This window comes from Elgaria multicarinata, chromosome 6, assembly GCF_023053635.1.
Source record: "Elgaria multicarinata webbii isolate HBS135686 ecotype San Diego chromosome 6, rElgMul1.1.pri, whole genome shotgun sequence".
In the NCBI taxonomy this organism is placed as follows: domain Eukaryota; kingdom Metazoa; phylum Chordata; class Lepidosauria; order Squamata; family Anguidae; genus Elgaria; species Elgaria multicarinata.
The window spans coordinates 26,270,070-26,297,653 of record NC_086176.1 but is presented as its reverse complement, the minus strand read 5'-3'; positions in this window follow the sequence as shown (position 1 = coordinate 26,297,653).

Here is a 27,584-nt window from a genome sequence, read left to right as displayed (position 1 = left end):
CATATAGAGCAGTATATAAATCCTGTAAACAATCAATCAAACTAACAAACAATAAAATACACATCTCTGTTAGAATAAACTGTGGTTGCTCTACTGCCGCTACATCTTAGATATGTTGTTTCTCATGTGCGTCCTTTGTTACCCCAGTCTTTCCCCCTTCCTATGTTCTCTCTCCACTGTTACACCTTAGACTGTAAGGTCCTTGGGGCAGGGAGCTGCTCACCCTTTCTTTCTTTATGCTGTAAAATGTCATGTACATGTATGATTCACTATTGATAAAAATGCAGGAGACTAGTAAACACAGAGATACACGCAACGCTACACAATGCAACAAACAGCCTAACAAGCAGTAATAAGACACCTCTGTCAGCACTACAGTGGTGAATGAAATGCCTACACAGGGCTTTTCAACCCAATCTATAATTCAATCTATGCACCTCCTGCACCGAATCAATTATATTTTTAAATGCAGCATTCTTTGTCCTTTGTTTTAGTCCCTTTGCCTTGCTTTCAGCACTTTTGATGGACAACATGTTTATTGGAAACTGCAATTTAATAATAATTCTGAGAAGAATGGGCCACTTTCTCCTATTGTTCTTTTGGAGGCATTGCCAGGGCCCAGTTCATACCAGCAGCTTAAAAAGAAACATTGCAAAACTGTTATTTGTCTGAAAAAAAGAAAGAAAGAAAGAAAGAAAGAGTAATTCATCCAGGAATACGAGATTTAGGTATTCCTGGATCACACAGAGGAGGGCCAGGATCTGTTCTTGAACATCCCGGAGTGCAGGACATGGAATAATGGGCTCAAGTTACAGGAAGCCAGATTCCGGATGGACCACAGAAAAAACTTCCTGACTGTTAGAGCAGTACGGCAATGGAACCAATCGCCTAGGGAAGTTGTGGGCTCTCCCACGTTAGAAGCATTCAAGATGCAGCTGGACAGCCATCTGTCTGGTATGCTTTAAGGTAGATTCCTGCAATGAGCAGGGGGTTAGACTTGATGTCTTTATAAGACCCTTCCAACTCTAATATTCTATGATTCTATGAAGGGGTGTGGCACACTCTGAGATCTGTGGTACACTGTTGAGGACCAGGACAGTATTTGTACACTGTTAGAGACCAAGACCTACTGTCCATTCACAGTATACACAGAATACTTGGGCCAAATGGGAAATGTTGTGCAGCCTCCATAGGGGCTGAGGCCTTAGAGTCAAAGCAGCTTTTTTCTGTCAATCTTTGTCTGTTCCCAGAGAATGTGCTGAGTTCTCTGAAGGCAGCAGAGATAGTGAAGTGTGGTTGATTAATGTCCTGAAGGCCTTGGGATACAAGAATGGCCTAGATGCTACTTCACATGCATAATTGCCTTTAGTTAGTTAGTTAGTTAGTTTTCAAATTTAGACACCACTTCCTCCAAAGGTATCAAAGTGGTGAACATAAAATGCAATGGCATAAAACAATATATATAAAAAATCAGAGCTCTTGTCTGCTGGGCTTATTCTCTGTTCTAGAACTATTTTCCCCCCTAATCTCATAAATGAGGGAACAAGCCATGACTACTCAGTGCTGAGAGATGGGTACTTTATTTCTTTAATATTACTCAAAGTACTTAAATGAGTACTGAAAAACAGGTTCGTTCTGGGGATAAGCCATGGAGAGCTTTGATTCCTGGGTCATATCAAGTGAGGTATTTTGTCTCAGATTAAGGATATCATGTTCCCCCAACACAACTCACCACTGGATTAGGCGGCTAGTTTATTTTGAATATTGCCTCCCAAACATTAAAGTGAAATCCCCCCACCCCTCATCTATATCCCGTAAGAGTAAAGAAAGAAAGCAGTTTGCATGTTGCAACTGAACATTACCTTTAAAATATATGGACCCATATCTTCTTCCCTGCTGGGGTGATTTCTAGAACAGGGTGACCATATGAAAAGGAAGACAGAGCTCCTGTATCTTTAACAGTTGCATAGAAAAGGGAATTTCAGCAGGTGTCATTTGTATATATGGAGAACCTGGTGAAATTCCCTCTTCATCACAATAGTTAAAGCTGCAGGAGCTATACTAGAGTGACCAGATTTAAAAGAGGGCAGGGCACCTGCAGCTTTCACTGTTGTGATGAAGAGGAAATTTTACCAGGTTCTCCATATATACAAATGACACCTGCAGAAATTCCCTTTTCAATACAATTGTTAAAGATACAGGAGCCCTGTCCTCCTTTTCGTATGGTCACCCTATTCTAGAAGAAAAAACACCCCAATGCAAATGGTTCAAAAGCTACTCCATGAAGCTCCTCCAAAAAGTGCCCACATTTGCAGTCTGCTGCAGATTGCAGCTTCCATGGTTGCATTTTATAAAGAAGAAAATGTGTGTGTGTGTGTGTGTGTGTGTGTGTGTGTGTGTGTGTACATTTGTGTGGGCAATTCGGGGTGGGGTGTTACATAATCCCAGCATTGCATGTCATTTGGCCCTTAGCATTCCTCAAGTAGCTCTTCTCAGACTTCTCACACTGTAGTTGTAGCCCACAAATTCAGGAAATAGCGCCACAATCCAAGAAAATGAGGGTTGTCAATCTCCAAAACTCCAGGCTGAATCAAAGATCAACAGATCCTCTCTCGTCATCCCCACCTCATGGGGTCTAAAGTGTGGAGAACGTAAACTGAGCCTAAGAAGCCAAGAGCACCTTCTTTACGGTCCTATGAAATGTGGGAATGATTGCCCTTTAAATACGAGACCGAAGTGTCAATATTTTAATGTCTCATATATTTTGCAATTTATAACCCTCGTACCATATCCATTTCAGCATTGTATATTTTCATTGGCTCATTTTCAGAGGTATTATCCATTCCACAGCTGCACCCCACAGTGAAACAAGGTTAGGATAATAAGATAAGCCAAACAGAGAATGTCAGAAGGGTCCACTTATTATTATTACTGTGTTTCAATAAGGCTCGTACGATGCTAGTGCTTTCTCGACACTGCTCTCGTGAAAGTCAAAGGGAGTATCATATATGTGAGGCCAGAATTTGACCAAAGGAGCTTTGAGCGAGAGGATCCAAAGTAGCAGTGTGGAGACCTTAAATTGAACTCTCATGTAGTGCCCAGGGTGTCAGTGGCAACCCCAGGGGCATTTTCATACATGACATGTATGAAAACTTGGGCGATGACCAACTGTAAGCTTGCCAGTTGGATACTTACCAAGTGTATACTCATATACCAATCCAAACTAGACATGACAATAATTATGCAGTTGGCCTTCACATAATCAGTTTTTGTTTAGTAAATAGCATCCTCAGGGGAAGGATCGGGACTGAGACCATGATGTGGCCAAAGGATTATCATTCGGCTCCCCACAATCCAGCTGTGGTTCCAATTCAGATCCCCCAGGGCCAGCCCTACCATGAGGCAAAGTGAGGCAACCGCCTCAGGAAACAAGTTCTGGGAGTCATGAAAAGGAAAGGAAATTGTTATTTACTTTGTTGTTATTGAACTTTTCTGCCAGGGATATTCCTGTGGCTTTTTCTGCCTCATTTGAAAATTAATATAGCTGGCCTTGGGTACTAGGCTCCTAGATTTGGGTAGGTAGATACCATTGGGAGCTGTGCCTCAGGCAGCAAAATGTCTTGGGCTGGCCCTGCAATCTTTCCACCTCACAGTTGCTATTTATTGAATAAAAAAAAATGATTTATACAAATGCCAGCTGTGTGGTTTTTGTCACATCTAATCCTGAGACACACATTTAAAAATGCATGGCTCTCTCATTGTCTAATTACACTTTTTGGTGTACACTGAAAAAATCTCTTAGGTTCACACCTAAAAACATAATGTGTGAATCAGCTCTAATAGGGAAGACTGAGAACAAAGACGTAGCCTGGGATATGAAACTGCCCGCACGTGCTAACCGAAATCATGGCTTCCGTTTGAATCCCTAACTAGGGGTCAAACTACATGTTACGTTAATTGCATGAAAGCAATTAATATGCTTATTTCAAACATTTAAATAGCTTCCATGTGGTGGAAGAAGAATCAGGAGCATATCATGCTGGAAGGAGGAATTTAAACCTTCCTCCCACCCCCATCCACCATGGTCTGAAACTTGCTCTTACCTTAGAAAGAAGAGGGAATAGTATCAGAAGATACATTTGCGTTACCTTTTATATTGCAAGTGCTCCTTATAGTTATTTCCCTAAAACAAAAACGCTGACGTATCTTTTCTAAAATCTAGTCAGAAGAATGTATCCTGGGCCAAATGAAAGTGTAACAGGAATATGTGACATATTGCAAGATCCTGGATTTTTAGATGGCTTGTTTATAATTCCTGTCTCACAGGCAGCACTGTTGACAGCCTTCTAAAACCCATATTATACTGTGAGATTCTCTTATGTTATGTCATTCTAACAGAACTATTCGCTTGTACTATGCCCATGAGTCCAAATGAACTGCTTGAATGTTCCAGGCCCAACAGAGCTACAGCAATCAATCACATTAGAGAGCAAGAACTGTAAGAACTGGGCTGAACCGGATCGGAACATGACAGAGAAAGGAACAATAGGTTCTGTCTAGGGAAGAAGGAGAAGAAGAAGATAATAATGGAGTAGTAGTAGTCAGGAACTTGAATGGCCAAGAAGAGGGATTCTCAGACCAATATTGAAGATGCACAGACAATGCTAGCTTTATAAGTAAATTCACAAGAACTAAGAGCATCACTCTTTGGGGAATGTATGAACAACAGGAGAAGAAGCACAGGGAGGAGAATGGTGACAGAGGTCTCTGGAGGAGCTGAGAGGGCTTGCACCATTTGTTCGATCTTGTGTGAGGGAACAGCTGTCTCTGGTGGATGTCATCTTTCAGTCCTCTCTTCTTTCGAGCAATGTTTGCAAATGAAATATGACTTCCACCATTAATTTGGAGTTAATGAGGGGTGAGAGGGCACAATGACTCATTGAAAGTCAGCGCAGGGACGGAGTCTGCTACTGAGGACAGGTTCACCAATCGGGGGAAGCTCTAAGGCATTTCATTAACATGGCAAATGGACTTTAGATAGTCGTTCTTGATTAAAGCACTTCATTCATTTCATTTCAGTAATAATATTCTTTTCTATTCTTTGGTTTCCAGGAAACCACTTTTCAGTTATAGTAGGAAGCACAGAAACCCCTTTCTCTTCAGCTCATTTTAGAAGAATGGCAAGGGACAAGATAAAAGCAGATTAGAATCTTACTGTTGACATTCATTTTAGCTCATTAACTTTGGATTTTTAGCTAATTTTAAGATGATGTTTTATATTGTTTAAAATCATTACTCACCCTGTTACACCGTTGACATGGACCAGCTATAAATTCAAACAAAATAAAAAGCATAATGCATTCCTCCAGAGTGTCTACTATATGGGTAACACACTCTCAGAGAGGTTTTTCCCTCTTCTATGATACCATAAGGAAGTGTCCCCAACCTTTTTGGGATGGTTGGGTGCATTTAGAATTTTGAGAAGGTGTCATGGGTGTTCTCACAAAAGTTCAGCCAAATTGGCTACCATGGCTGAACACGAAACACTCATTCTTCAGAAGGCAAACTGGTGATATTCAAAGCTTTTCTACACAGATGATAATCCGCTGTATCTACTTTTGGTTTCATTCCAGAATTGAGATCTGACCACTTCCTTTCCCGCTTTTCTACTACATAACCTCTGGGTGGCAGTGTGTGGTATAGCAGAATAGCACAAATCTCTCTCTCTCCCCCCCCCCCCCCGGGAACACCCCCTTTTCTCCCTCTCTGAGGTAAATTTTCCAACCTCAGAGAAACAACTAGCATGGTTCTCTCTACACTGGCTGTGAGGAGGTGGAGGGCAAATCTCCAACTCCCTCTTCCAAGTTGGAGCACTTCCTTCGACTTTGGAAGGGGTTTTCCGAGCCATCCAGGGACCAGAGGATTGCTCTCTTAATTGCTTGGAATTAGTTGGGGTTTACTACTGTGGTGAATCTCTCTTTCAGCATACACTGTGGGGCCTTCATGATCCACTTACCACCAAGAGAACCTCCATGCTGTCTTACAACTCCAGTGCCAAGAAGACCCATTCTGAGACTAGCACCAACTTCTTTTGGAGGGAGATTTTAACACACCCATTGATTAGTGGCACACAATCCAAGAAAGCTCATAAAACCAAAGTCATACCAGAGAAAACCAATCATAGCAAGCTGTTCATTGCCTGCCATATAGTACTATCATATTCCCCACCTGCTTGCCAGTTGCTTTACACAAAATGCAGCGTTAGTTGGAAGTGCCAAAATTAACCTAGACTGTATTCTGGCAGAGTTGCGACAGGAAAGTTATTAGTTCATTCTGCAGCCAATACAAATAAACCATTTCCCAGTACCACAGCTCTCTTCTGCATGATGCCACTTGCAAAGAATCACCATTTTCCTTGGAGATAATAACCATTCCACTGAATGCCCATCCAAATGTAACTTCGTAACTTTCCCCAGCTCTGATTTATTTACACAATTTGTCTTTCCTTACTCCCTGGGCTAGACAACTCCACATCCAGCCCATGTATGACACAAAGGCTCATAAATCATGACAAGAATTTCATTTTGGATCTATCTTCCAGGCACTGACTCAGAAAATGGCAGGTAGATTCTCACTTAAGTACACAAATAAATAGAAGGCAGTAGTTTTTAAATGACTAATATATAAGGTGCCTGAAAGCACACTTCTAGTGAAGAGAGATGATCAACAAGAAACCCATTTATTTACAATTATACAAAAGTTATAAAAAGACTGATTTAACAATAGTTGTTTAACAATAGTTGTTTAACAATAGTGGTGTTGGGTACTATAATACAATAACACAATAATTGGAATGATATTCCTATGTCATTTACTTAAAGACTTATTCAACCCAACACCACTATTGTTAAATAACTATGGGATACATCAGTCTTTTTATAACTTTTGTATAATTGTAAATACATGGGTTTCTTGTTGATCATCTCTCTTCACTAGTGTGTTGGGTAGTTGTGTGCTTTCAGGCACCTTATATATTAGATTCTTACTTAAGACCCCATGGGTGATGTATTGGAGTGTTTTTTGTTTCATGGACTCTCGTATGGTTGCCTGTAAGGAAGTAGCCACATTTCTACTTCATTCTGCTATGTGGAACCAGCCTTAGAACCATCCAGTTGGGCCTTAACAGGTTGTTAGTTTCCTTCTTCCATCCTGTTCAAGAATCCACTCAATTATCTCTGTTCTAATGTCATTCACTCCTCTCTTTTTGACAGCTCATTGAACCTGTGTCTGAGGTCACAGGTTCTCCTATTCTCCAGCTTCTGCTATCCTTGATGGGCAGGCTAAGAATTTTATTCGTGGACCATTCATTTTATTGGACGATAGCTTCCATCCTTTCTGAATGTCCTTTAAGCACTGGAATGTCCTTTAAGCCCTTGGGAGACTGGGGAAGTGGACTTCATCTCATTGCTTCTCTCCCAGCATTTCCCTCTTGCTGCTGCCAGTCTTCTTTGGAGAAGAGACAGGGCAACCAGATGTGAAGCATACAGCTTGGTGAGAGGACCCCTACCCCCTCTGGACTGTATTTACGCCAAACTCTTTTGGACCCTAGCATGAGCAGTAAGAGTTGGGCTAGCTTTTTTCTTTGTTTTACATAATGGATAGGCAGCCTCCAACTTGAAGAACTAATCTGGCTGTTGGAGGTTGCTCATTGGCCTGTGGAGGCTTGGGTTGCCTGTACGGCCCCCTCCTACTCCAGTTCCCCTCCTCAAGCTCTGTCCCCTGATCTGGAGGCTACTGGGACTTTGAGGGGGGATAGAGAGGGGAATCCCTTTGTTAACATTGATATGTCATGATGACATCATGATCTCACCCCCAACCTCACGTGGCTTGGGCCCATCCCTTTGACAACATTCAGCCCACAGAGGGCTGGAAGGGCTTCAAGGGTTATCTGCCCACCCCCATTTTGGTTGCCCAGCTTGTTTTAGTCTATTAATTTTAATACTGCTTTGTTCCCCTCGGATTAGATCTAGACTTAGGCTATTGCTAGACCTACTGGAATTTATCGCAAGATCTCCCCCTCTGTTTACACACTGCGCGCGACATCCCAGGCGGAAGAGGACGTCACTCCCGCCATTTTGGTTTCTTTTTTAAAGGAGAAGGAGCACATGAGTGCTCCTGCACAAACCGTAATTTTAAATGAGTAAATAAATAAATTTACCCTCTCCCCCCACCCGACCCCTGATGGGCACAGAACTTGCGAGGAGCTGGCACAACCCACAATGCCCGGCCACACGTTCCGCGGTCTCGTGATCATCCCGAGACCGTGGAAAAAGTGGGCTAAAAGGGTAGGGTGGGCCAAGCAAGGAGAACCTTGACTTTGGCCATCCACAGTGCGCTCCTAAACAGCAGAATGAATAGGCAGGCACAGAGCTCACTTTCTCGGTCTTCCCCGCACTAGTGAGAGTATCATATTTCTATTTAAGTAACAGTAATTCTTAATGAATAAATGTACATATATGCATATCAAATAGCACATGCAATTTTTATGCACACTGATATCCTGTTTTGGGCTGATGCATGTCTTTTTTATTGTATTTTATATTATGGTTTTATACTGTTGTATACTGTTGTTTTATACTTTGAATGGTTTTAATTTTTGTGAACCGCCCAGAGAGCTCCGGCTATTGGGCGGTATAGAAATGTAATAAATAAATAAATAATTTTTTTTCAAGATGTGTAGGTGGCCACCCTAGTTATGATTGACCTGTAACTATTAGAGAATTTTCTGGCTGTATTGGTATATTATGTATTTCCCCCCTGATATTGCTATAAACTGCTTTGAGCAGGGATATCATGGAAATGGAACACACAAATAAACTGCTGAAGTTGATGACAATCATTGTAGAGGCTGTGCTTGGCATATAGAAGGTCCCACGTTAATCCCTAGCACGTCCAGGCAGGCAGAAGATAAAGGAGGAAACATAGCACCAAGCACAGGCAGGGGAAGAAGTGTTATATTTGATGTGAATTTTCTCCTTCTTCAGGAGCAATACTCTTCTACAGTTTACTGTCCTTTGTTCTCCAAAAAGTATTACTCAAACATCCCACATTTATAGACCGAATACCTAGGCATGAGTAGAATGGATCAGTTCAGTTTAATAATTCTGACACCAGGTTCATTCTGCCTGGTTTAATTCCAGTCAGAAATTCAGATCAGAGAATGATACATGGCAGAATTCTATGCATATATCATTTATACCTATATCTACATGTAACTATTTCTCATCTATCTATCTATCTATCATCTACAATTGTACAGTGGTATCTCAGACATTTTGGCTATGGTGGTGGTGGTAATTTGCAAAATTGTGCAATGGTGAAATGATGAAATAGAGTAATCGTGCCGTTTTAGCCTGGCATTTTACAAGTCCTACACTATTGCAGAACCTCCCTGCCTTCCTGCCCCCATTTTTAATTTTCCCCTGGAAAAATTCTGAAACACTCCTTCGGAATCCAGCCTGCTAAATTCCTATCCAGAAAACCCTAACTGGAGGTACAGAACTGCAAAATCCAGGGTGGAATCCAGGTGAGGAGGATTTTGTTAACTTGTTCATGAAGGTCCTCTTCAGTAAAGGTGCCCTTAAGGTTAATGGGGAGGGACCATGCAGGCGACCTGTGGTAAGAACTGTCCTACCTGTGGCTCAGTGGTAGAGCATCTTTCTGCATGCAGGAGGTCCAGGTTCAATTTCTGGCAACTACGGGCAGGGCTTGGGGAAAATCTTTCCTAAAACCCTGGAGGGACACTGCCAATCTGTGCTGACAATACTGGGCTAGATAGACCAATGGTCTGACTCAGTATAAAGCAGCTTCCTATATTACTGCTATAAGTATGATTAAGTCTGACTCCAACATTTTGCAATTTGTGCAAAATGCAGCGGCCAGATTGATAACTGGAACCAGACGTTTCGAACATATAACACCGATTCTGGCCCACTTGCATTGACTGCCTATACGTTTCCGAGCCCAATTCATGGTGCTGGTTTTAACCTATAAAGCCTTACATGGCTTGGGACCACAATACCTGACGTAACGCCTCTCCCGACATGAACCTACCCATACACTGCGCTTAACATCTAAGGTCCTCCCCGGAGTGCCTATTCCGAAGGAAGCTTGGAGGATGGCATCAAGGGAGAGGGCCTTTTCAGTGGTGGCCCCCCAATTATGGAATGATCTCCCTGATGAGGCTCACCTGGCACCAACATTGTTATCTTTTCAGTGCCAAGTCAAGACTTTTCTCTTCTTCCAGGCATTTAACAGCATTTAACAACATATGCTAAGTTTGTTTGTTTTTTAATGGACCCCAGAACTGTTGTTGTTTAAATGGATACTGTTGTTTTATACTGTTGTTTTTATATTTTTGATGGTTTTATATTTTGTATACTTTTTAATGTTCACTGTTTTTAACTTTTGTAAACCACCCAGAGAGCTTCGGCTATGGGGCGGTATATAAATTTAATAAATAAATAAATAACCCATTCTATATTAAACCTCCTTTGTAATATTGAAACCATGCTATGTTTATTGAGCCATTGGGTTTTGTTTAATCCCTGTTAAAGTTTTGTTAGCTCACTGGGTGTTCTTATGACGTGATATTTTGACAACTTTGGTGCTTATTCTGAATCACTTTGGGTTATGGAAAAGCAGCATATAAATAGATGAATGGCACAGGGACGTTTCCAACTTTAATGCTGAGAGAAGAATGTCTGATTTCAGCTCACCCCAAAGTGAATGGGGATTTGGGGGGAATTAGGGACTTGTTAGTTAATTGCTTTCGGTGATACTCCGTATTGTAAAATAATAATAATATTCTTTTTGTGCTGTGATCCTGTAGACTGATTTCACCCTCTGGGACATTTTAATCATTGAATTCCCGAGTACTGAAGCCATAATGGAAACTCAACATACAGGGAGTGAAACAATAATCATAGTGTAAATGAAAGAAGGAAAAAATCCACACACTGTAAAGTGATGCAACAGAAGCCACAGAGACTTCTCGTTATGGGGCAAAGCCCAATATAAATGAAAGTGAAATGATTGTTTCAGAGTTGCTATAGCAACCCACTGGACAGGAATCGAAAGCAAACCTAGAAACTGAATATCAATCAGAGTGGGTTAAAAAAAAACTCTTCATGGAGAAGGCCAATATAAAAATTCTAAGCCAAAATTATAGCATATATTTTTACCATTCCTCCGTTAACTGCATTGGTTGCCAATTCGTTTCCTGGCTCCAATTAAAGGATTGGTGTTAACTTTTAAAGCCCTGAATGGTCTAGGACCAAGTTATTGGAAGGAATTCCTGTGCTCATGTGAACTCACCTGAGCCCTAAGATAGGCCAGAGGGGAGGGCCTCTGAAGCCTGTCATCGGTGAAGATCAGGTGGATGGGTATCAGGGATGGGACCTTTATAGTGGTGGATCTCCAAGTTTGGAAAATACTTCCCAATGGATTACACCAAGCGTCATCCCTTTCCAGAAGAGGCTGGTGGCTCTTCTTTTTACTTCTCAACTAATGGGACATTTCAGTGCCCCTTTAATAAAATAAAATCTGAACAATCACTATTCAAAACACACCAGTAAAAACATAAATATAGAGAAACCAGCAGAAAAAACATCCTGAGAAAGTAAACTGTTTTTTTTTTTAATCAGAAAGTCATCTGATTTTTTAAAAGCATCTAAAAAACAAAAAAAACAAGAAGATACAGAGGAACCCTTTGGCTCCGATTCTGGCGGAGCTGTGAATCCATTCTGTGTTTCAGTTAGAATCAGCCAAGGTGCTGATGCCATTTTGGGTAGAGGTTCAGCACCTTGGATCACTCCTTTAGAATTATGGCTTGTTTCCCCATTCTTAAAATATCCGTCTCTCTTCACAGGAGTGGGGAGCATAATAGCAGAGTATTATTTCTTAGAGAAATAGATGGAACGGATGTTTTAAAAATGCGTTTTTCCTTTAGCAAAAGCCCAAGGCAGTTTTGGAGTTGTATAGCTGTGGATCCTTTATCAGGAGAGATACGAGTGCTCGTGAAAGCAATAGAAAATGCCATAGATGTCTCTTTGGTTGGGCCAGACAGATGGAGATTACATGAGCCATTCCATCAGTGTCATCCTCAGGGCTAAAGTTAACTGCAAGAAGAACCATCCATTGCAGAAGAACTGTATGCCTAATCTCTAATCCCTCTTCCCCAATAAGGATTCTGGCTTTAGGCATCTTCCAGACGGGCAGTGAATATAAACGCACACAACATCTCTAAAGGGCAAATGTGTTATGAGCACCATGTCCAAGGGACACTTTTCAGTCTGTAAGCTGCTTGTAGGGGTCCTTGCCTTCCCAATACTCCCAAAGCCCTTGGATGTTGCAGATTAATTTATAGTCCTTTTTTTTAATAACTTGCCAAGCTCAGTAAAGCCCAGCATCTGATATCAGAGGAAACCTGCCAAGACAGAAAATGTACAGCACACTTTAGTACTGGACAAGCGAGTCTACTAATTATTTCTTTAGCCCAATCTCCCTGCTACCTCCCTTTGCTTCTTTTCACACATTTAATTAGAGAAATGTCTCACTCCTCTAGTTCACAGTTCGAAGAATTTGTTAGCTTCTAATTACTAATTTCCACATTTGTCCTGAGCATGCCCCTCTATGACCATTCCAGCAAGAGAAAGTATTTTTGGCTGCAGCACTAACATTCATCAACAATATAGGCACACGACCACCATTTTAGATTTCGGTGTAGGAAAGAAAAGAGAATTTAACAAGGGAAAGCCCAAGGGCTTATTCCTGGATATGTTCAAGGTCAAATTGCAAAAAGAAATATAATGTATTTTATTTCTTGTTATTATTTCTTTTCTTTTCTTTTTAATATGCTGTTCTAAAAACTATAGCAGTGTTAGCAATACTGATGAAACTGTTTTATTTATTTATTGCATTTATATCCTGCCTCTTTCCTCCAAGGAACCGAAGGCAGCATACATAATTCTCCTCCTCTCCATTTTATCCTCACAACAACCACCCTGTGAGGTAGGTTGGGCTGAGAGTCTGCGGCCTTAGCTAGACCTACCTGCTATCCCAGGATGGAGGAGGGAAGATCTTGCGTTGTGTTTAACGCGAGATCCCTCCTCTGTCTACATGTGACATGTGATGACCTCAGTAGGAGAGGTGTTGCGTCTGCCATTTTTTAAAGGAACAGCAGCGCACGAATGCTTGTGCACTAAAAAAAAGTTTTTTTAAAAAATCCCTCCCTGATCCCATGATCCTGTGTGTGTCATGTGGATGCACAGGGATGATCCTGGCATTTGCCCCAGGATAAAGCCCCATCTAGCTAAGGCCTGTGACTGGCCCAAAGTTACCCAGTGAGCTTCCATGGCTGAGTGGGGACTAGAACCAGGATCTCCTGCCTTCCAGTCCAACACTCTAGCTACTACACCACACTGGCTCCGTAAATTCAATTAGTGTCCCTTACCAAGAATGTAAGAGGACTGACCACACATGCACCAAATCCAGCATTTTGATTCCAAACTCACCAAAAAGAAAACCTTTGGGAATCAGACAAATTCACATGAAGTCAAACGGCCACACTCATATCCACTGTGGAGAATGTGGATAGGGAGACATTTTCTCCCTCTTTCAAAATGCTAGAATGCAGAGTCATCCCTTGAAGCTGATAAGTGGGAGATTCAGGACTTATAAAAGGAAGTCCGTCTTCCCACAGCACATGGTTAAACTACGGAATTTGCTGCCACAAGATGTGGGGATGGCCACCAATTTGGACGGCTTTAAAGGGGGGTTGGATAAATTCTTGAAGGATAAGACTATCAATGGCTACTAGTCCTAATGGCCATGTGTGCTATCTCCAGTATTCAAGGCAGTAAGCCTGTGTGCACCAGTTGCTGGGGAACATGGGTGGGAGGGTGCTGTTGCACCATGTCCTGTCACCATGTTGGACAAAATGGATCCTTGGTCTGATCCCATATGGCTTTTCTTACATGCTTATTGTCTGTAACCACATTTGAGTGTGATAGCCTTGATAGTCTTTCACTCTAAATGGAAATCCTTTACTCTAAAGTAGGGGCACAGGGGACAAATCCAGCCTCCCTGTGGCCCCCAGGTGGCCACACCTCTTCCACTGGCCCCACCCCCTTTCCCCTGAGCATCAATGTTTGGGTGGCTTCCTGGCTTTTGTGCCATTAACCCACCCACCCCCGCTTCATTCTAAAAGGTTGAAATGCCACTGCTAAAGCTTAGTGACTGGTTGTTGTTGTTATTCTTTATTACATTTGTATACCGACCCATTACTGAAGCTCTTTGGGTGGTTTATGTAAGATTAAAACACTTAAAAACAATATACAAAATTTTAAACTACAAAAGCATACAACATACACAGAAACATACATTCAAAACAAATATAAACAGCTTTAAAAACAAATCTAGGATCAGTAAAGCTCATAACCTCATATTGCTAAATGCCTGGGAAAAGAGAAAAGTTTTAACATGGCACTGAAAAGATATCAATGTTGGCAGCAGGTGAGCCTTGTTGGGGAGATCATTCCATAATTGAGGGGCCATCACTGAAAAGTCCCTCTCCCTTGTTGCCATTCTCTGAGCTTCCCTCAGAGTAGGCACCCAGAGGACGACCTTAGATGTTGTGCATAGTGTACAGGTAGGTTCATGTTGGTAGAGGCATTCCATCAGGTATTGTGGTCCCAAGCCATGTAGGGCTTTATAGGTTAAAACCAGCACCTTGAATCGGGCTCAGAAACATACAGGCAGCCAATGCAAGTGGGCCAGAATCGGTCTTATATGTTCAAACCTTCTGGTTCCTGTTATCAATCTGTCCGCTGTGTTTTGCACAAGCTGCGGCTTCTGAACTCTCTTCAAAGACAGCCCCATGTAGAGCACATTACAGTAATCTAACTTGGAGGTTACCAGAGCATGGACAACTGAAGCCAGATTATCCCTGTCCAGATAGTGGCATAGCTGGGCCACCAACCAAAGTTGGTAGAAAGCACTCCATGCCACCGAGGCCACCTTAGCATCAAGTGACAGAGATAGTTCTAGGAGAACCCCCAAGCTATGAACCCCCAAGCTCTAAGCTAAAATATACTGTTTTTTGGCTTCCCCTTCAGCCCCGCCCACCACTGAAATGCAGCCCATGAAAGATTCCGAATGGAATTTTGCTCTTGGCCTGAATAGCCCTCTTCTAAAGGAATCTCCCCTTCCCCAAACTTCTTAAGGTTTTTTCAAATGTTTGCAGAGCAAAACCAAAACAACTCACTCCGCTCAACACCCCCCCCCGCAACCTCTCCACCTCCACAGGTTTGTCACCAGGGATTGTATGCTATCTTAGTCTAATGTGTCCCATTCACTCCAATGGATCTGCGCTAAGTAGGTCTAAAATTGGATTAACAGGTGTACACTCAACAGAAAACTTGCCTTCAATTCCAGCTCATTGATAAGTGTGTGTGTGGAGAAGCTCTTATCTTTAAGGGATTTGGCTGGGCTGAAGGTCAAGAAGAAGAAATTCCATTACTGTGATATGAGATCTAACAGGAATTCTCTTTATTTGTTATGGTGTAAGCTTCTAGACTAAAGTCTGATGAAATGGGCTCCAATCCATGGAAGCTTCTGCCATAATAAATTGGTTTGTCTTTCAAATGCCAGAAAATACTGCAGTTCTTTCCTGAGCTAAAATGCCAATGATTTGCATGTTTGAATTCAGGGAATCTATATAGATCCATGCAAGAGACTGGTAAGAAACCACAATGTATAAGAAGCAACTTGGCAGACAGACCGATGGCAAGCTCTGCACTTGTTTGGTGTAGCAAGAGTGACATCTAGTGGCAAGCACAAGAACACAATTTCATTTACCTTTCAGATTAGTAGGGGTGTGCAGGGACCCCCCCGCTCCGCTTCACTTCCAGATCCGCGATTTTCGGATCGGGCCACTTCGCCCCGCCCCCGTTCCGCCCATGTCCGCTCCGCTCCGCTCGGAGCTCCGGATCCGGATCGGAGCTCCGTTTTCCCCCCCATAGGCTTGCATTGAAAGCTAAAAAAGTATACAACTTTTTTCCTGTTCAAGTTAGAAACCTCACGTTTGGCACTATGACACCTCATGGGGGTATACACATGCACGCCAAGTTTCAAGGGAATCCCATCATCCCCTGATTTTTGGGGAATTTTTGAAAATCGGGCACCCCATTCACACCCCTTTCCATAGCTCCGTCAATTTGCACGCTAAAAATCTCAAACTCGCCACCATGAGAGCTTATCCAGGGACACACACGCACGCCCAGACTCAAGGCAGTCCCATCATCCCCTGATTTTTGGCGCGGCTCTAACCTCTAACGCACCACCCATAACCCTAATTCATACCCCTTTCGATAGCCCTGTCAATTTGCACGTTAGAAACCTCAAACTCAGCACCATGATAGCTTATCCACGTGTCCACATGGACGCCAAGTTTCAAGGCAATCCCATCATCCCCTGATTTTTGGGGAATTTTTGAAAATCGGGCACCCCATTCAGACCCCTTGGGATAGCTCCGTCAATTTGCATGTTAGAAACCTCAAACTCAGCACCATGATAGCTTATCCATGTGTCCACATGGATGCCCAGACTCAAGGCAATCCCATCATCCCTTGATTTTTGGCGCGGCTTAATTCACCCCAAATTGTCCCATTCTACAACTACGTCAATTTGCATGTTAGAAACCTCAAACTTGGCACCATGATAGCTCATCCACGTGTCCACATGGACGCCAAGTTTCAAGGCAATCCCATCATCCCCTGATTTTTGGGGAATTTATGAAAATCGGGCACCCCATTCACACCCCTTTCCATAGCTCTGTCATTTTGCATGTTAGAAACCTGAAACTTGGCACCATGAAAGCTAATCCATGTGTCTAATCCTACTGTATGTAGGGAAATGGGACAAGAAGTGTGTGTATGCTTTGCCCAAACAGGATTTGAAATGCTCGATCAGTGGCTGTTGCACTGTTTCAATCGCAGCTTTTAAAGCTCAGCTAACTTTTCTTTTTCCTAAAGCTTTTAAAACCTGATGTTGTTTGGACTCTATACTGTTAGTTTTACCCTACCCTGTGCCTGTTTACCCTACCCAGTGCCTGTTTGCATTCTCTTCCCCTCCTTATTGCTTTACTATGATTTTATTAGAATGTAAGCCTATGCGGCAGAGTCTTGCTATTTACTGTTTTACTCTGTACAGCACCATGTACACTGATGGTGCTATATAAATAAATAATAATAATAATAATAATAATAATTCACAAACAGTGCACTGCACACACAGCACGCTCACACAATCACACAATCACACACAGAGACCAAGTAACAGAGAGAAGAAATAGAGAATTATTATTTTTTTGGTATTTTTTTGTATTTTTTGGTATATAGAAGGAAGGAAGATGAAACACAGTCAGGCTTTAAGAGAGGGGAGGGGGGGACCACCAACCAACCAAACAAACACACACTCCAAAGTTTAAAAATAAAGTTTATATTAAATCAAAGTAAGGGAAAAACACAGAGCAAACTAAGCTAAAAGTCAGAAAGAAGCAAACACACACACACACACACACGCCAAGCTAAATCCTAATCTATCTCCAAAGTCCAAACACAGCAGCAGCACCTATAACTAACTCCTCTCCCCATGAACGTCCAAAACCCACAAGACGCTGAGAGCTCAAAGCTGTGAGGGTGACTCTGCCTTAGTCCCCCCCTCGAACGCTGGGATTGGAGGATGCTTCATGAGGTGATCAATTCTCATCAGGATTGGGAGTTGAATGTGCCTGTCATCGCTTCAAATAAACCCCGCCGCGCCGCAGCCGGGTTTACCCTACCGTTTGTATTGTAAATGTACCCGATTTTTTTAAAAAAACATAGCACGCAAACCAAAGGACACAGAAAGTTGAGAGTAGTCTCAAAATGACCCCCATCCACGACTGTCTAAGCACAAGAATTTTCAGAATGATAGCTTAAAAAAACAACCCAGTTATCCCTGATTCTTTTCCGCAATGCAATCCTATGGGCGAAAACCGCCATTTGACCCGCGCTGTCCCTGTTTGTTGACCCGATTTTTAAAAAAATATAGCACGCGACCCGCACGACGCAGAGAGGTGAGAGTAGTCTCAAAATGACCCCCATCCACGACTGTCTAAGCACAAGAATTTTCAGAACGATAGCTTCAAAAACAACCCAGTTATCTATGGGCGAAGTGTTTCAAGATGGCGATCGGAGCGCTCCGCGGAAAGAGAAGCGCTCCGAAAATGGTCGCTTCTCTTCGCCTTGCTTCTAGGGGTCCACAGTCCGCTTCTACTCCGCCTCTGGGCAAGGCAGAGCAGGCCAATTCGCTTCTGCTTCTGCGCTTCTAATAGGAGCGGAGCACATGCCTACAGATTAGATTGCTGCGGTGTCCACCCCTTGGGTTTACCATATGAAAAGCAGGACAGGGCTCCTGAATCTTTAATAGCTATACTAGAGTGACCAGATACAAAAGAAGACAGGGCTCTTGCAGTTTGAACTGTTGTGAGGAAGAGGGAATTTCATCAGGTGCTGCATGCAAACAAATGACACCTGCTGGAATTCCCTTTTCTATACAACTGTTAAAGATACAGGAGCCCAGTCCTCCTTTTCATATGGCCACCCTAATTTACCCTAGCAATATTCTGCATTACAAAATTACAACAAAGGGGGAAAGGTCAAACAATCTGGCAGAGTTTCCTCAAACTGTACGTGGAATAAAAGGCCAGTGCCAGCCCACTGTCTGGAGCATGCAGCTGAAGCAAGCAAACTCAATGTGAGCTCTTAACCCAGAAACGGTCCTGTGCAAAGAGTGAGGGCTTATATACTTGCTGACCCAGATTCACGAGCTGGAGGTGGAACTGCTATTTCATTGGCTATAGCTAAGTCTCCTTCTTATGGGTAGACGCATTTTCGTATGTATACCCCTAGGGGAACGGGTCTTCTGGTGGCCAGGTGGATGCACGTCGAATGACCACTCTGAGCATCCCACCTGGTCCATCACTGCTCATGCTCTGGAGAGCCATGGAGTAAGGGAGAAGCGTCCGGAATCACAGAAGGGCTATGGTCAAAGGGCTATGGTCAAAGGGGTTCTTTGGGACCTCAGGTAAGGCATCCCTCAGGTTTCCCCATGTCTTCTGTAGGACTGAGGCATGCTGATGGATCAAAATCCTCCTCATTCTCAGAGGTCTCCCCCGGGTATGGGTTGTCTGGGAGCCTGAAATCCACAGATTGGAGCTTTTCACAGTATGCAAATTCTAAAAAAGAAACAGAAAAAAGGAAAGCTACAGATTGAGCCTACCAGATGCAAGAAGTTACCGTGTGCACCTTATTGGCCCTTCCCATTCTGTGCCCCCTGGTGCATGTGTTGGGCTGGCTTACATGTGTATGTCCTTCCAGATGAGTTAGGCTACAAAAGTTCATCTGGAAGGCACCAGATAGTGCACACCTGCTGTATAAAATGACAGTCTTAAATTCAAGGTGATTTGTAGGCCACCCAACCTCTTGACCCATCATCGCTACGGCAGTAGAGCTTTGTTTAGTTTCTAGCTCCCATTGTAACTCAGGGGCAGTCTTCACGACACTGAGCTGGCAACGCTCCACCACCAAACCCCACAGTATCGCCAGTGTGGGGTGGCGGCATTTACACGAAGGGAGGCAGCATGGGCTTTCTAGCGGCCAGTAGGCTCACCAGGCCTGCTCCCTCTCCCTCTTGTGGCTTCCGGCAACCAATGAGAGGTTGCTTTCCTCCCCTCGGTGCAGTACCCGAGCAAGGACAGAAGGGGAAGAGCTGCACTGATCTCACTCAACCAGGAAAAGTCAGGGTAAGTCCCTGACTTTTTTGCTATGGGTTTTCAGCTCTTTGCCCTGGGGTGGCTCTGAATCAGTGGCTGCGTCATATAACAGATGCAGCACGGATTCAGAGCCACTCCGGGGTAAAGTCGGCATTAAGACAGAAACAACTGGTGTTAACCTTAACCGGAATAGTACAGTGGCTAACAGAAAAGTTAAGGATGTACAAAATACACAAATTTTAATATACACATAGAACAATAAACACTAAGCACTGAAAATACAGATTCAAAAAATGTTACATTAAAAGAAGTGCTTGATGATCAGAAGCAACTTGGGCCAAACGCGTTTCGACACTCGGTCTTCCTCAGTGGCCAGTCCACTAAAAACGTGTATAGAAAAACAATTATAGGTACCTCTGCCAAAGGAAAAGGAATTCTGATTATTGCTTTTACAATTATAAGAAGGCAAATTGACCTACTTATGTATACTCAAGAATTTTGTTAGAAATGTGGGCTGACTTTAAAGTTCCCCAAATAGGGGTAAAAACGTCACTCCCTTCAATGAAAAATATAGCGCATCCTGGAATAAATTAAAAGATTAAAAGTTCTCACACAGCTTGTTATTTTAAAACAAACAGCAGGAATGCAGCAAAATATTTACCAAAATTAAGTAGGAGTATACTAAGAGTACTTACAGCATTTGAGATAAATGATCAAGACAGTTTTGTTCTTCTACACCAATCATCCAGAGAAATAAAGAAACAATGGTCTGATATTATATATAACTTTTCCTTTGGAGCCAGGCGCCCAAAAAATAAAGGGCAAAGCTGCCTTCCCTCTCCAGTCAGTTTCTTTTAACATCTGCTCTTTAGCTGAATAGACAGCTTCAGGGCTTGCCAAAATTACTTGGTCCCACCAAGACCTAAACAGAAGGGCAACCCAAATAATCAAGGGGCTGCAGCAACACCCCTCTGTGTAAACATTACAATTTTGGGACTTTTTAGCTTACAGGGAAAAAGTGTGTGTAAGAGAAGTCATGAGGGAAGTGTATAAAATTATGCATGAGGAGGGGAAAGAGGACAGGGAGACATTTTTCTCCCTCTCCCATAATACTAGAACCCAGGGTCCTCCCATGGAGCTCAATAGTAGGAGATTCAGGAAGAATAATAGGAATTACTTAGAGCGCCATAGCATATAGTGATGGCCGCCAACTTGGATGGCTTTAAAAGGGGATTAGACAAATTCATGGTGGAGAAGGCTATTAATGACTCCTGGTCATGGTGGCTGTAGATTACCTCCTGTATCAGAGACACAATGCTTTATAATATCAGTTGCTGGGTAATACTATAGCACTCATGTCCTATTTGTGGGAATCTAGATGTCCACTGTGGGAACAGAATGGTGGAATAGAGAGCCCTTTGGTCTGATCAAGCAAGGCGCTCCTTATGCTCACTGCACTCTGTCTCTGAACCCTGGTGCAACACTCTCCATCCTGGCTTCTTCTGTTTCTCCCCAACGTGCTTGCCAGCTTCATTTATATTAACTCTTCCTCCCAACCTCAATAGAAGGCCAAGAGGGCTCCACCCTGAGGTAGTGCTCAGGCAACCTACTAGTAATTGCTTCACATCATATTTCATTCTTGCATGTTGAGCTACTATTAAAGAGCTTTATTACACCAGCGTTATACTGTGCAATCACTGCGAATTGCATGCAAAGGACTCCTAAGTTTTCCACCTTAGAATACTTGATTGTGAAGTACTCCCATGCATCCTGCCTTAATTGTGCAGTAAAGCAAAAAGATTCGCCGTATTTAGCCCCTACTTTTTCAGCATATCTTCCGAGCCACCGCTGGGGCACAGGAGCAGGATTTTAAAGAAATGCTTACATCTGCGTAAGCTTTAAAGAAAAAGACACCAACACCAAAATTGGCACAGTAATAGATATTAGGGAGAGCTTTAAGCACACCAAATTTGAATTGAATTGGATAATCTGTTGATTTTTTAATGATTTTTTTACATTTCCACCCTTAAACTCACTTCCTGGTATGCAAAGGATTGCTGTCGCCTGGTAGCAAAAACAACAACAATGGCGAAAGCTTAGTGCTAGAGGGATAATCCAAGGGAAGCAGGTACATGGGATGAAGCTTTATGACACAGAAGCAGGCCAGTAAATAACTGGTGCCCTCTACACTTTGTCCACCTCTGATTCATTGAGTTTAGAGATGGATATAGTATCCCACAGATACTTCAGGGTGTACAAAAGGTCATTTAACTATACTTGGTGATATACACACAAAAATATAAACATCGAAAGCAGGTACACAAGATCTGCAGTAGATGGCAGTCATGAATGGCCTTTGAAAGCTCTGCAAAATCTATTAATAGAAGACACACCATTGTAAACCATTTTTAGCTCTTGGGGAAACTATCCCGAAAATCTGCTGTTAAAATTACTTTGATTTCCTTTAATAGCCTCTTCTTCTGGTGGCATGGCTGATAAAGCTATGTCAGCTGTCCTCCGATCAACTCAGTTTATCAGGAAACTGTTATCTGGCTATAAAGACAAGCTGACACTATTTCCATTTCCAGGATGGCATTAAATACAAGCGGTATCCACGGACAAGTGTTTGCTTGTCACGTTTCAGCCTCTGCAGCCGAAGTCCATGCATTTATGAGGTTGCAATGTGATTTGTGGGATTAAAAGAAAGAAAGAAAAGTGTTCAAAAATGTGCACATTTCAAAAGGGCATATGAAAAACAACAAGAAATACTTTTGACAAATGCATACAAACACGCTTTAAGTAAAAGGAGCAAATGAGTACATTTCAAAACATGTGCACCATTTATGCACACATTTGGGGAAATGTGCACAAAAATGAATGTGCATTTTTGTGCGTAAAGACAAAACAAAGCTCAAAAACTTATGAGTCAGATCAAGCTTCATGATGGAATTTGGACAAACTCAACAAGCACATGTATTGCTGATATGCACATCCTATACCATTTCACATCCTACATGAAACACCAGAAAGGTCTGTCATTGATTGCGTCTTCAACAGGAAAGAACAGCCAACCTTGGGCCTCTGACAAATGCAATGCTGTGTATGTTTTCAAACATCAATTTATCTATTACATCCACATTTATCATGTCTGGGTGATGTACAGTCTGGAAAAAAATGAACATGTGAGGAAGTTCTTAAATCTGCCTCTTGAGATTTGAAAAAAATGGAGGAAAAAAATTGGTGGGATTGGGGACCATCCCCTGCTATCATTATAAGATATACTTATTGTTTGAGAAATGTTAGCCAAAGCTGGAGTTAATATGGCATGTTGAAACTGGGAACTGTAACTTAAAAATAGAAACAGTGGGCCTGTTCAGACTACATGCTAAGCCATGGTTCACGCAACATGCTAAGCCATAATGTTTAGGTCAAAATGCTTAACCACTGTGACTTAGCGTGTTGTCTGTATAGGGTCAATATGTTATGTTCCTTTTCCTTTGCATGCCTTTGATGCCATTTTCACTCAATCCTTTATGGTTCCGAGCTTGAACAAACTAATATTCTTTCTCAAATATTAACTTTTCATTTTCATCTGCCTGGCTGTGTTGCGATATTATAAGCCCATTATAATCAAAGTATCCATTTTGAATGAACAACTTGTAATGATGTAGTAATTTCATTCCAAAGACTGAAGTTAGTTTGTAAGCTAATAAGTATAGCAACACAGAGTCTAATCAGCTAATGACCTCCAAGAAGAGGTCCATTTATGCATATTTGATTTAACTTGGCCTTGAAAGGGGGAATGTAAGACATATTTGTTTAGCAAGGCATTTGGGCTATAGAGAGTAGGGATGCTTGAGGAACTTCATCTTTGAGCATTCGAATACAAATGTATCTGGTCTGAATCTACTGGACTGATGTGTGGACCATTTTTCACACTTCCCAAGTGTTTCATAAGAACACAAGAAGAGCCATGCTGGATCAGACCAAAGCTCCTTCTAGTACAGCATTCTTTTCATCCAGTGGCCAACCAGCTATCAACCAGGAATCCAAAAGCAGGACACAAGTACAATGCCACCCTCCCACCCATGTTCCCCAGTAACTGGTGTAAAGGGTTACTGCCAACATCATTCTCCCGTAAAAAGCAAAACAAAACATATCAAAATAGGTCTAAAATGCGTATTTGAGAGAAAATTCATGCATTATTTAAAAAAAATATATTCACAGATAGAATGGATTTATGGATGTACACATGAAAAAGTGACACAGATAAGAAATAGACTGATTCTAATCACCAATAAAGATTGGAGCCCTGATCGCATTGTTGTCGCATTGTGGCAAAAACAGAAACAAAATGTTTGATATTAATTAGTATGCAAGTTTTGGTAGCAATGCAACCCTATATGTATCTACTCAGAAGCAAGTCCCAGTGTATTCTTGGGACCAGGATACCTGAAAGAGCACCTTCTCCCTTACCATCCTGCCAGTCATTGAGGACATTGGAGGGCATGCTCCGGCGGGGGGTTCCACGTGGACCCATGACCTGATTGGAATCCACCAGGAGAAGAGCCTTTGGTGTAGCGGCCTTTGTGGAACTCTTTCGCGTAGTGGCCCTTGTGGAACTCTCTGCCCCTGGAGGCCAACACTAGGTTGCTTCTGGTACCTCCTGAAAGCCACTCTGTTTTGAGAAGCCTTCCTCAACTGACCAACCACTTTTGTTTCTGGTCCTTTATTTTAAATTGAACAATTTTAATTTGCTTTTTTAATCTTCTTTCTTTTGCTGTTTATTCCTGTGTTCATTGCTCTGGATTCTGTGTTAGATAATTGAGTGGTATAGAAATATTGTTGTTCTTTTGAATTTCATGTTCCGTTAGGCTTTTGTTGTTGATTATAACTCTTTTTTGAACTATTACCTTTTTCTGTTACAGTGTCCGTTAGGTGGGGGTAGATTTCCAGAAAAAGTCTATGAAGTTCTGTTCGGTATCCTGATGCTATTGTTTCAACTTGTTTGCTTTTATAGTAACAACACAGAACATTACGGTCTGACCAAGCGAAGCGCCTCAGGTGCTCCAAATTATTTTATTATTTATTTATTTTTATTTATTTATTACATTTTTATACCGCCCAATAGCCGAAGCTCTCTGGGCGGTTCACAACCTTTAGTTCAGATTCTTGTAGCCGAAGCTTCTGATGGAATTGAATTCTTTATTGTAATCGTAGATTGAAGTATGTAAGGGCTTAGGTCTGAGTCACTGCTGAGATTTCACCAAACATCTGAGGAATTTTGAGGAAACTGCAAATAGATTTTGATAAAATAAGAAAAATGTCACCTTTGGGAGGGTTTCTTCACTGCTAATCTTCTAATCTGGTAGGATTTCCACTTCTGCTTGTATCTTCTTCTGAACTGCTTCTCACTTGTTACAGTAAAAATGATAAGAAAGAAAAGGGTGGATTTTGTTCGAAATACCTTTGACAAAAAACAGGTGCCCCTGTATGATGTGTGAAAAATCTTCAAGTATTTACCAGCACAATCCTATACACATCTACTCAAGAGTAAATCCTATTTAATTAAATAGAACTTACTCTCAGGTAATTGGTATAGGGATTGCAGCTGAAATGAACCAGGCTTGATTCATAAGCAAACTGAATCTGAGTAGTCAATTCTACTTATAAGACTTTGACATTCGACTATTTGAGAAGAGTGACATAAACGATGTCTTCATGGTGTGTCATTTGCTTGACATTGAATGAAATGCACACACCTTATGCAGACAGATGCCTTTCCATATGTATAATAGAATTTGCCTGATGTGAACACTATGCCTTGTGTTCTGTAAAAGCCTTGCCACAGGTCAGGATTCCAAGTGTCAAATGAGAACAATTTATTCAGAAGATTAAAAGTTTTGAGAGTTCAGGTTACATAGAAAGACGAGTGACATTAGATCATATGGGACAGAAAGCATTCCCATTCTGATGAGGTGGGCAGTGTAGCGTTTTCCAATGAGTGGGGCTGTGTTTCAGAGAGAACCCACCAGAACACCAAAGGAGCTACCTGCCATGACACAGGCTCTGAACAACAAGCCCGGCCGCGGCTACTCCCTGCTCAAGCCAAGCACCACCGCTTGATACGCCTGAGGCGAGGGACAAACACCGCCTTTCTGCAAACTATGTGGAGAAAGGGGTTAAATGGAGAAGGATTTCAATAATAAAATAATGCATTGTGAATTATATGTGCTGAGGTGAATTTTTGTCAGAGTGGGTGTTAAATGAATAAATGTCAGATGATAAATGCCAAACAGGCACGTGGGATTTTTGTGGTGGTTAAAACAAAATAATTAAAATTTATTTTAAAAAGTTCACAAGCTTTGTTTCAAATATAAACATTTCAAAACCTTTTTGAAACCTTTCATCCAATCCTTTCACTCATTCACATACACACTTTCCTTTCTCTCACACATTCACTCTTGAACTTTATTATCAGTATTGTTTATTATACACAAACTGCCTATCTCTACACCCCACTCTCAAAAGACACCACTCTCTACACTGAACCTCAAACTCTCAAGAACCCAAGTACTCTACACACCAAGCGCTAAAGCACTAAAAGCTAAAGACTCTAAGAGTACCTAAAAGTCTCCCACAATCCCCTCAGTCATTCCCTTATATATCACTCCTCCCCCTCCCAAGACATTCTAACTCCGCCCACTCAGGTCAACATTCTAAGCACCACAGACTTACCAATTCCAGACATACATTAGGGAACTGACTTGTGGGGTGTAACGCCACACTACCCAACATGCTGAACCTATTTTGCAGCAGATTCAGCACCTTGGACAGCTCCTTTAGCATTCTGGCTGGTTCTGACTGAAGCCCAGAATGGATTCACAGCCCCACAGAAATCGGAACAGCCAGTTCAGGCCAGTTTTGTTCTACCCTCTGCCACCCCCTGAAATAGCCAAAAATGTCTGCACTGAAATATTCCATCACCTTGCAATGAGATTACGATTAGAAGCAGTGACACTTTAATGCACTTCTGATATCTCTTTGGCTTGAACATCACAATGTATTCAAGTCAGACCTTGAAGGGAGCTCCTGTATTGACTATATTTCTTCACCGAAGACTGTCAGCTGCCTTGACTATGGAAGTGCAGATAAACTTGGAAGCTATACTGCCAAGGTCAAAAGATTTTATACTGTTCTTGAGACTAGTCTGCATTAACAGCCATGTATAGTCTCTCCTTTACACGGCTTGTAATAAATTCATATTGATTCTCTTGCTCTGTGTGTGTGTGCATGCTGTGAAGGAGAAATGCCATTTGAGCCATTTCACAATGCCTAAATACTTGTTTATTGAGATAATGTTTTCTGCCTCCTCTAAAAATGTGTTATGTCCAATCTTATAAAAAAGGCTACGATTAGCATCATTAGTTATCATTAGTCATCATAAACCATCATTAGCAATCATAAAGCATCATTGGTCATAGTAGGCGAAGAAGGCCTAGGAAATGTAGTTTCTGGGGTGCCTGATGTCCTTGCCATATTTCAGCTGTCTGTGCAACAGCCATATAGCCTTCCTGGGATCCCTAGCACCTGTGCTGCTGCTGAAGCAGCTTTCTAGGTCCTGATGTAGCATTCTGGTTGTGTCAGAGTTTTGCCACTCTTGCAACAGGAGTAAAGTATGTGGGCTGATGGGAGAGAAGCGTTCTTT